This window comes from Limulus polyphemus, unplaced genomic scaffold (assembly GCF_000517525.1).
Source record: "Limulus polyphemus unplaced genomic scaffold, Limulus_polyphemus-2.1.2 Scaffold2763, whole genome shotgun sequence".
Lineage (NCBI taxonomy): Eukaryota > Metazoa > Arthropoda > Merostomata > Xiphosura > Limulidae > Limulus > Limulus polyphemus.
Window position 1 is genome coordinate 95,161 of NW_013668373.1, and position 9,746 is coordinate 104,906.

The following is a 9,746-nucleotide window of genomic DNA, read 5'->3' on the forward strand; positions in this document are numbered from 1 at the left end:
AGTAGCTTTCATTATTTATCATTATGACTGGCACTGTTTATGACTATGACAAACGTTATTTTTTACTATGATTGAATGATTGATAATATTTATTGTTATGACTTGCACTGTTTTCAGGTACGACTGACTTTTTTGCCTATTATTCACTATGTTTATGAATAAGACTATATTTTATTATGATTGTTCGTGATTATGAAAAATATTGTTCATGGTTATGACTGACATTGTTCGTAGAAGTGATGGTTCTTGTTGATTTTCTAGTAAATTACTAATTCAAAAGAGACATTGGAATATTAAATATAAGGATTCGATGGAGAGAGGCTACTATATAACATAATTATTTCATTATTTCAGTCTTCTAAGTAACATATCAAGTTTCGATTATCTAGCTTACAGACAAGTAGAAATAATCTTCAGTATAAATTAAAACAATATACAAGTCGAGTAAAGAAGAGAAAACTAAAGTCCTTAATACTTCTTCAGCGAAAATAAAGAATACAATATATGTCACTGTGCTCTCGACCATCAAGGGGATTTAGTTAAGTCGAACATCTATTGGAAAATTGACTTGAAAGCACCAGTTCCCAAGAATAGATTGACCCAGGTTAAGCAACTAATCGATCTTTCCTTGTACTTCTGTCTAGAGTAAGTTCTTGTACCTAACTTTATAGTGCTTTAGAGCGTTCATATGAATTCAGCCAGCGGATGAAGTTATACGCGTGAGCTCTAACTTAATTTACTCACATTCCTTTGATCATGTGAATACATAACTTTCCTCATAGACCGAAATATATTTCTACATTTAAAGAGTTTTTTTGTTTAGGTTTACTTGAGCTTAATTTTAATCCCAACACATAAATTGAACATAGATCACAAATAGTAACAAGCTACAAATGCTTTGAATCCTATAAAAGTGTTACATTGTTACCATTTAATTGCTGAATTCATCGCGCCACCTGGAGAGAAGTAGGTTAATATAATGTGAAGATTTTAGGAATAGCTAATAATTCGTTTTGTTTGTTTGTTGTGAGGTACAAAGCTACACTATGGGTTGTCTGTACTTTGCCCACAGCGGGTCGCGAAACCACTGGGAAACAGCTAATAATCCATAGATTTTTAAGCGTTTCAAATGGTTATTTCACATGATAATTCAAAAGTTGTATTTTATGTACATCTTGAGGTTTACATGCCCTGTATGCGTACGCTATAATGAGATGTACTTTTCCATACAAGAAAAGACCCTAAACCTAGTAATCGAATAGAATCAACACATTTAGAAAAAGGTCATATAAAGACGCTCTCTGGTATCCAGTGGGAAGTTTGAAGTTTTTTAACGATAAAATTCGGTGTTCGATCTTAAAGGGTAAACAGCGCAGATAGCCTATTGTGCTTTCAAACAAACACGTAACACCGTATCATGTCCTTTAATTAGACAGTAATCAATTACACTATCGTTACTTACTTGAGATTCAATTAATTTTATTACTTTTCACATCGCTGTAATCACAATCCCTCTAAATAATGAGAAGTATTTCACGTCAAATTAGGTTTATTTACACATCATTAAGGAAAATCCAAGCGAAAGGGCAAATGTAAAAACATTGGACAGAAATAAACCTAGAAACGGATTTAAGTTAATTGTGCTGACTGATATGCAACATGAGGTAATAAATAGCTTTTCTGGTGCTTCAACATATTCGCTAAAACATTTTCACGTGTTGGTTCAAATTTCATTATCCAGTAATTAGTTCGTTTAAAGCAGTTAGTAACCTACAGTTAAAAAATACAAATCTATCTTCAAGGATATTTTATAATGGTTAAAATAAGACTTGAGTTATCGATAAAAACGTAACATCGCGTGACTCACTCAATAATATGAACACGCAACCTAAGACACAGCAATTAGATCTGAACACGTTGTCTTATGTTGAAAAAAATAACGTTTTTTTTTGGGGGGGGGATTAAATACCTATTATATTAATGACATCAAAGCAACATTTCCCTAATGAAGACTTACTTAGTATTCAAGAGTAGCAGAGTTTGTTGTCATTATCTCATTAAAAAGTAACTTATCTTTCAGAAGAAAGAAACCAGACTTCGCAGCTTTCAGAGAATAGTCACATCTGATACGTAGGTGTCGCTGTCTAAACCCCTTTATAACATAGAGTATAAACATAAGTTGATTCTTACATATTTAGAACCACGTTTTCGTTATAGTAATATAATGTAGCCATAAACTAATCCACTTCTTTCGTTATTTACATGGTTTTCTCTCGCTAGCTACTTGTTTCTACAAAAAGCGTTCATGTTAAGCTGTCTTAATGCAAATCTATACAATGGAATATCTACACTTAGTCCATTGTGGAGAATCAAACTCCGGGTTTTAGCGCTGTAAGTCCATATATTTACAGCTGACTCACCGGAGTATGTGTGCATTAAGCATAAACATATCAAATAAGAGCTTTGATCTGTAAGATCCTAAATCTAGGAAAATACATGTTACATCTAAAATTGTAACAGGATTCGGACTAGTTCGGAGTTTGTTTGTTTGGAATTAAGCACAAAGCTACACAATGGGCTATCTGTGCTCTGCCCACCACAGGTATCGAAACCCGGATTCTAGCGTCGTAAGTCCGCAGACATACCGCTGTGCTACTGGGGGGCCTAGTTCGGAGTATCTGAAACTTCATACATGAGTTTTAATGCCATATGACTTTGTTCTTCTGTCTGACAAAAGCGCACATTATAACAGCTTGATTTTGTATTTATATCCAACCAATATGTAGACAGGGCACACATGGGGGAGGAAGAAGGGAACCTGTGAGGGTCTGTAACCTCAATTTATTTGCTTTTAACTTGATTTTGTAAAATTATTTGAATTCCTTCAAGCTTTTTATAAATGCATTAATGAGTCTATAAAATTTGATTATTAAATGTTTTCGAAGGTGTAAAGTATTTTGAGAACTGTGTAATTATTATTAGCCGCTTTGGTATCTGTACAGACATATGAGAAATATTGTTTCAAAGCTACAAGTACTATTAGATTGCGATGTCCTGCTGATTCTTCATATAATGTGTATTTCCTAGCCACAACATATGGTACTTTGTTTTCAAACAGCATCATTCCATCTGAATGTTATGAAGACCGTCCATGTTTGTTATTTTCACTTTATTAGTGTAGAGGAGGTCGATATTCTTCCAATTTAATTGTGCCGGATGTGATATAAAACTCTTCTTGTCAGCTTCCTCGTTTAGCTTTATACCTGCATGACCTGACACATACATGAAGATGGTGGTCTTACTGTGCAGCTGATCTGCTTTCTGATATCCATTCTGCATTTTATGCCTTACTGCCTGCGAGTCATTCGCAAATATTGTGGTGATGGCACTGTTTGGTATGTGGCTTCCAGCTGTTTGTGGGAAGCTTCAATGTTCCACCAATTTTATGCAGAATGTTGTTGCTCCATGAGATGATGAACTTCCAGCCAGATTTCTCGTCATCTGTGATGCAGGAGCCACCTGAAGATATGATGACAGATTACTTTCGGCTATGGTCTTTAAATAGGTGTGAACAGGCTTTTTCTCTTTTTACCCTCTCTCCAGTGGTAGATGTATATTAATTGTCTATACATTATTACCTTTTGAGGCATCTTTGAGACAGTCTCCTGCTTTATTGAAATCTTTCAGGTCGTTGTGAAGCTAGAATGTCCCAGTTTAAATAGATCAGTGACTCGATAACAGAATTCATGGTCTTTAACTGCAAAACCTCAGTGAAGAATTTTGTTTGTAAGTGTTATTGGTGCTGGTGAGGCTTATGAGAGGTAATATATCGTTGATGGGGATGGCTGAAGTACATCCCGTGACCAGTGTTAAACAGGTGATTGTCTATTTAATCTTATGTACTTGCATAACAGTCAAACTGACCGTTGATAGTAAATGATCCAGGATGGAATATATAAGACTAGAAGAGCATAAACAAGTGACGGCCTTTAGCTTTATTTCCTGAAGCAGCTTTTACTGCATTGATGCCTTTGGTAATTCTGGTTATTATGGCATTAATGTGGCTGTTGAAATTGCGTTACCTAATAGAGGTTAACCCCAGGAATTTTAGTGTTTGACGGATTTACTGTCCTATATCTATTTTAATGTCGATGTTTGTTTAAGTTAAACTTATATTTAGAAATGTAAATAACTTATGGTGTTAAATCTGTATTGCGAAATTCCTGCCTATTCATTAAAATTTTAAAAAATTCTCGAGTGTAAGAATCAATAATATATGTGTGTAGGTAAACACTGGTGTATATTAAAATATATTTGTATTAAAATAAACTGTGTGTATCAATTTTGTTGGCAAGTATCATAAATTGGATAAATATCGACATTTATTTAATTTCTAAATCTAAATTATCATTTAACTCAGTTTCGGGCTATTCGAAATTATAATACGTTACGTAATAAATTGGAGGCTCGTCAGGGATAAATTGTAATACGTAACAAGTTTCTTCAGAAGGATTGCAACTTGCACAAAGGATGGCGATACTTTGTTGTTAAGTAAACAGATCATATCTGTGTCACTGTACCATTTATTTCACCTTGCTAAGAGATGGTTACACATCGCTTTCGAGTTCAGGATTACTAGGGCCACTGCTGCACAGCAGAATGTCTTCAGGAACGCTTACCACATGATATCTGGTTGGACTGTCAAGGTCAGCTAGATCCATGCTGAAGATGTTGAAGAAGACTGATTATTCTTGAGGCAGACTCATATTGTTCTTGATCCAATCTGAATTCCAACTTCAATGTTTCAGATGCCCATTCTGGTAGTTAGAACAACTATGAACTATTTTTATACATGTTACATGTTACTGATGGCTTTTCTGAGCATTTTGTAAGCAAGAATAAGCTCCTGAACTGCCAAAGTCTTCTGACCAGCTTCAGAGTTTATTCGTGCATAAGTTGTGAATTCAGCAGTATTAATTCAAGTTTCTCTTCTACCAAGATAACCACAAAATGATGAGGGTAGTAGTGGTTCAATCGGATAGTCAAACCTTCTATATAAAGCCTTGTTTGGGACCTTCCCAGTTATGTTTTATAGGACAGTGATTCGATGAACGATAACCTTCATGGGCATGGATAAGGATTTGGTAAAGGCATCAGTCCACATGTCAGATATGCTTTCTGTTGCCCAGCTACATTGATATTTTGCCAATACTTTCAACGTAGTTGACTTCCATGAGCATCTAAAGCTGGAGATTCTTACACCATCTGTACTTAGAGTTTCATCTTTAGATGTATTTATGGCTCTGTGTATCCTATCCAAGCGATGGTTTGATTTGATTTGAATTTTATGCAAAGTTACTCAGTGGTTATCTGTACTAGCTTTCCTCATTTGGAAGCGATAAGTCTAGGGGGAAGGCAGCTTTTAGGCTGCTCTTTTACTAACGAATAGTGAGACTGACTGTCAAATTATAACACTCCCATGGCTGAAGGGGCAACCATGCTCAAAGATTGGGATTTGAATCCGTGACCTGCAAATTGTAAGTTGAACACCCTAACCGTCAGGCCATGCCAGGCCTCTGTTCAAAGTATAGATGGTTTCATATCTGCATGTAGTTGTAACTCGAATGGAGACTACTCTAGCTTGAGTCTTTCTTGCATGTCACTGCAGTAATATTGTTTAATATACCTACACGTGAAGGCCTGTCTTGGTCTTCAACTGTAAAGAGTGGGGTACCTTAATCAATGTGCATGTTTTGTCGTTTCTATACTAGTCATAAGCTTAAGGAAGCACCAAAATGAAGTAATTGTGATAGTGCCCTTGCTGAATATTTGATTCCATTTCAAGTTTTCTTCTTTCAAGACTTTATCTGATCAGCCTGAGTCATGCCTTATCAAAATTAACTCATCCTGGGCTAGATTACGTGCATACCAAGCTTTATCAATTTTCTCTTCCACAAGTATGGGATTTCACAGAAGTTGTTACTTTGACTTTGCTCGATGGTGGAGAGAGATACTTGAGGGTGTTATCACTTTCAGAAAGCTTAACATCCCTGTATGGATTTCTAAATTGTTTTATACCATTTATTCTTCTTGGCTTCATGCACATAAGGTGATCACTACAAACATTGTGTCCTCTATGACAGGTAGAAGCACCACTCATGGTGGGATTAATTGATAATTAGGATACATTGTTTTGGAGCTATGTAAGCTATGTAAAGACTTTTAAGAACTAGAGTTGTATACATTATTTTGAGGCTGTAAGGAACAATGAGAGTTAGTTTGTTTTGAATTTCGCGCAAAGCTACACGAGGGCTATCTGCGCTAGCCGTCCCTAATTTAGCACTGTAAAACTAGAGGGAAGGCAGCTAGTCATCACCACCCACCGCCAACTAATGGGCTACTCTTTTATCAACGAATAGTAGGATTGTCCTTCACATTATAAAGCTCATACGGCCAAAAGGTCGAGCATGTTTGGTGGGACGGGGATTCGAACCTCAGATTGCGAGTCAAGCGCACTAACTACCTGGCCATGCCGGGCCTTGACAGTAAGAGTAGTACATTATTTTGTGGTATGTAGAATATTGAGAATTAGGATTATATCTTATTTCGAGGCTATAAAGAATATTGAGAATTAGGATTGTATCTTATTTTGTGGTATGTAGAATGTTGAGAATTAGGATTGTATCTTATTCCGAGGCTATAAAGAATATTGAGAATTAGGATTGTATCTTATTTTGTAGTATGTAGAATTGATAATTAGGATTGTATCATATTTTGTGGTATGTAGAATACTGAGAATTACGATTGTATCATATTTCGTGGTATGTAAAGATCATTGAGAATTAGGAATGTATCTTATTTTGAAGACTATTGAGAATTAAGAGTTATATGATAGTTTAGAGCTATAAAGTATATTGAGACTTAGGGTATTACTAGTTAGAGGTAGATCTTTAAGCATTTTTTTCAGGTTTTGTAAACTGTTGAGCATTAGTTTTTCTTTGCTTTAACGATAAGCCATAATTAAACTTTTTTGTTGTTGTTGTTGAAAACTATTCAGTTAGTTTATTACGTGTTTTATTTTACAGTTTTTAAAAGTGATAAGAATTCGGTTACTTTAAGTTTTGGCAAATATAAAAAATATTGATTGAACTGTCAGATAAGACATTATTGAATTGGCAAAAACTTGGGTTGCATTTTATCGATGATTTAATTTGCCTAAGTTACTATATCTCACCTCCCATGTTACGTTCCCTAGTTTAGCACATCTGCTTTAGAAGAACAGAAACTGAGCATTTAGACATTTAGACATTTTTATTTCCTACGAAGCATGCAGAGTAGAAATATTAAAAAGAATGTGTATATAGAATATAATTTTTAAAAAATGGTTGACAATCTACTTAGTATATAAGCGAGATGCGATTTCTACAAACTGTACGTTTTTATTTTTTCAGGAAGAAAACAGAATAAAACGGCTGTTATGATTTGTTTATGTTCGAAAAAGCTTGTAAATGTACAAAATAACTAAAAAGTGATAATCAGAACAGTGATAGCTAAAAATGGTTAAACAGTGAAATTAAAGAAAGTATAGACTATGGAAAGCACTGTCTGGTTTTCAATATCGGTAACGGAAAACAGAACAGGTGGCAGATTTGGAAGGCTAAATTTGGTGATCGAGTCAAAAATTGGTTCCAAATGAACCAAGCACAGCTGCAGACATTTGATTCCTCAAAAACAACAATATTTGTTTTTTTGGTTAAACTTCGAGCTGAGCTAAAAGATGGCTATCTGCGCTAGCCTTCCCTAATTTGGAAGTGATAGACTAGAGAAAAGGCAGCTAGTCAACACCACGCACTGCCAACTCTTGGGCTACTGAATACCAATGAATAGTGGGATTAACCTTCACATTATAACGATCTCACGGTGAAAGGGCGACCATATTTGGTGATGGGTTGCAATCACATGACCTGCATATTGCCAGTCAAACGTCCTAGTTACCAAGCCATGCCAAACCAAAGAACAAAAGAAGAACTTTAACAAGAAGTCATTACATATAACGACTTGTTATTGGAGAAGTAGTGCCAAATTTATAGGTTTTAACATTCAGTCACACACTTTCTGTGATCTTTTGTTGTTGTTGCAAAATTTTCAGTAAAATTAACTTCTCACTGTTGTCAGATGAAATAAAGGACTAAGCATTATCTTTAAGTCAGCATGTAATTCAGCATTTCATTTTCCTTTATTCTGCAAGCTCATTTACTTTCATCAATGCCTTTGCTGAGCCTGATGAAAGAAATATTTTGTATTTTGTAACTGTGGAATAGTTCAAAAAAGGTCAAAACCTCCATATTGCAGTTACTTGATAACAAGGTTGATCTCATACAGAAAATCATACCATACCACAAGACTAGCCACAAATTTCAAACTTGGCATTTTGACAATGATTGCTTTGGATTCAGAATGTGACTTTCTTTTACTGGCTCCTGTGAGGATGTTGTATTATGTAATGGAGATCAAGGCTTTGTAGTCCTCTCCCAACTGGCACTGGAGTGCATGAACAGAATCAATTCTACTTTATCATGTCACTCAGTTTCTCCACAGGTAACTAGAAAATACGTTATATGCTACAATAATGATTCAAACAATGAGTGTAAGCAGAAAAATGGACATACTTATTTTAAATTAAGTCAAAGAATGTCAATGTCTTGGTGCAACAGTTGGCTGCATCATCCAACATGAAATTCATTGCATGTTACAGAAAAGCTCTTGGATTAAGTCTTTTATTTCTTTTCGAGAAGCACTGTTGTTGCTTGTCATGTTGACTACAATGCCAAAACCTTTTGTCTAGTAAATCTTCCAGAGGCACCACATTTCTTAACGTTTCGGCCCGGCATGGCCTAGTGGTTAGGGAACTCGACTCGCAATCTGTGGGTTGCGGGTTCGAATCTCCGTCCCACCAAACATGCTCGCCCTTTCAGCCGTGGGGACGTTATAATGTGACGGTCAATCCCACTATTCGTTGGTAAAAGAGTAGTCCAAGAGCTGGCGGTGGGTGGTGATGACTAGCTGCCTTCCTTCTAGTCTTACACTGCTAAATTAGGGACGGCTAGCGCAAATAGCTCTCGTGTAGCTTTGCGCGAAATTAAAAAAAAACCTATAAGTACTAAAAATGGACAATAACACCATTTTTCTTTGTCAGTGTGTAGGAACTATAGAAAAATATCTTTGTGCCAAATCCCATGTAAACTAGTCAAAATACAGCCGAGTGATTGGACAAAAACCCCAAATTATACGTTTTTGTGAGCTCCCCCCCCCCCCCAAAAAAAAAAAGATTTCAAAACGAGCAAATTTTTTGGTTGTCAATGTGTTGGATTCATGAACATATAAATTTTTGGGCCGTTTTATCTTTGACCACATCAAATCCTTAAAAAGGTCTAAATTAAAGAAATGTCTGGACGTATTGAATCAAGGTATTAGGTCGTCAATCAATTAATGTCGCGTTTTGTAACACTTTCATTAACCCCCCCCAAAAAAAAAACCTACATCGCGTATAATAGTTAAACGAACCACCTAAACGTCACGTTAATGTAGCCTATATAATGTGTAAAGTGTAGTATATTCTAATCCCTTATAATGATGGCACACGACGAGACACACATTCGGCTTGTAATGCTGTTTGAATACAAGAAGGGAAACAACGAATATCAAAGAAGTTTATGGAAATGTTTTGAACGTTCGCAAGTGTCAAC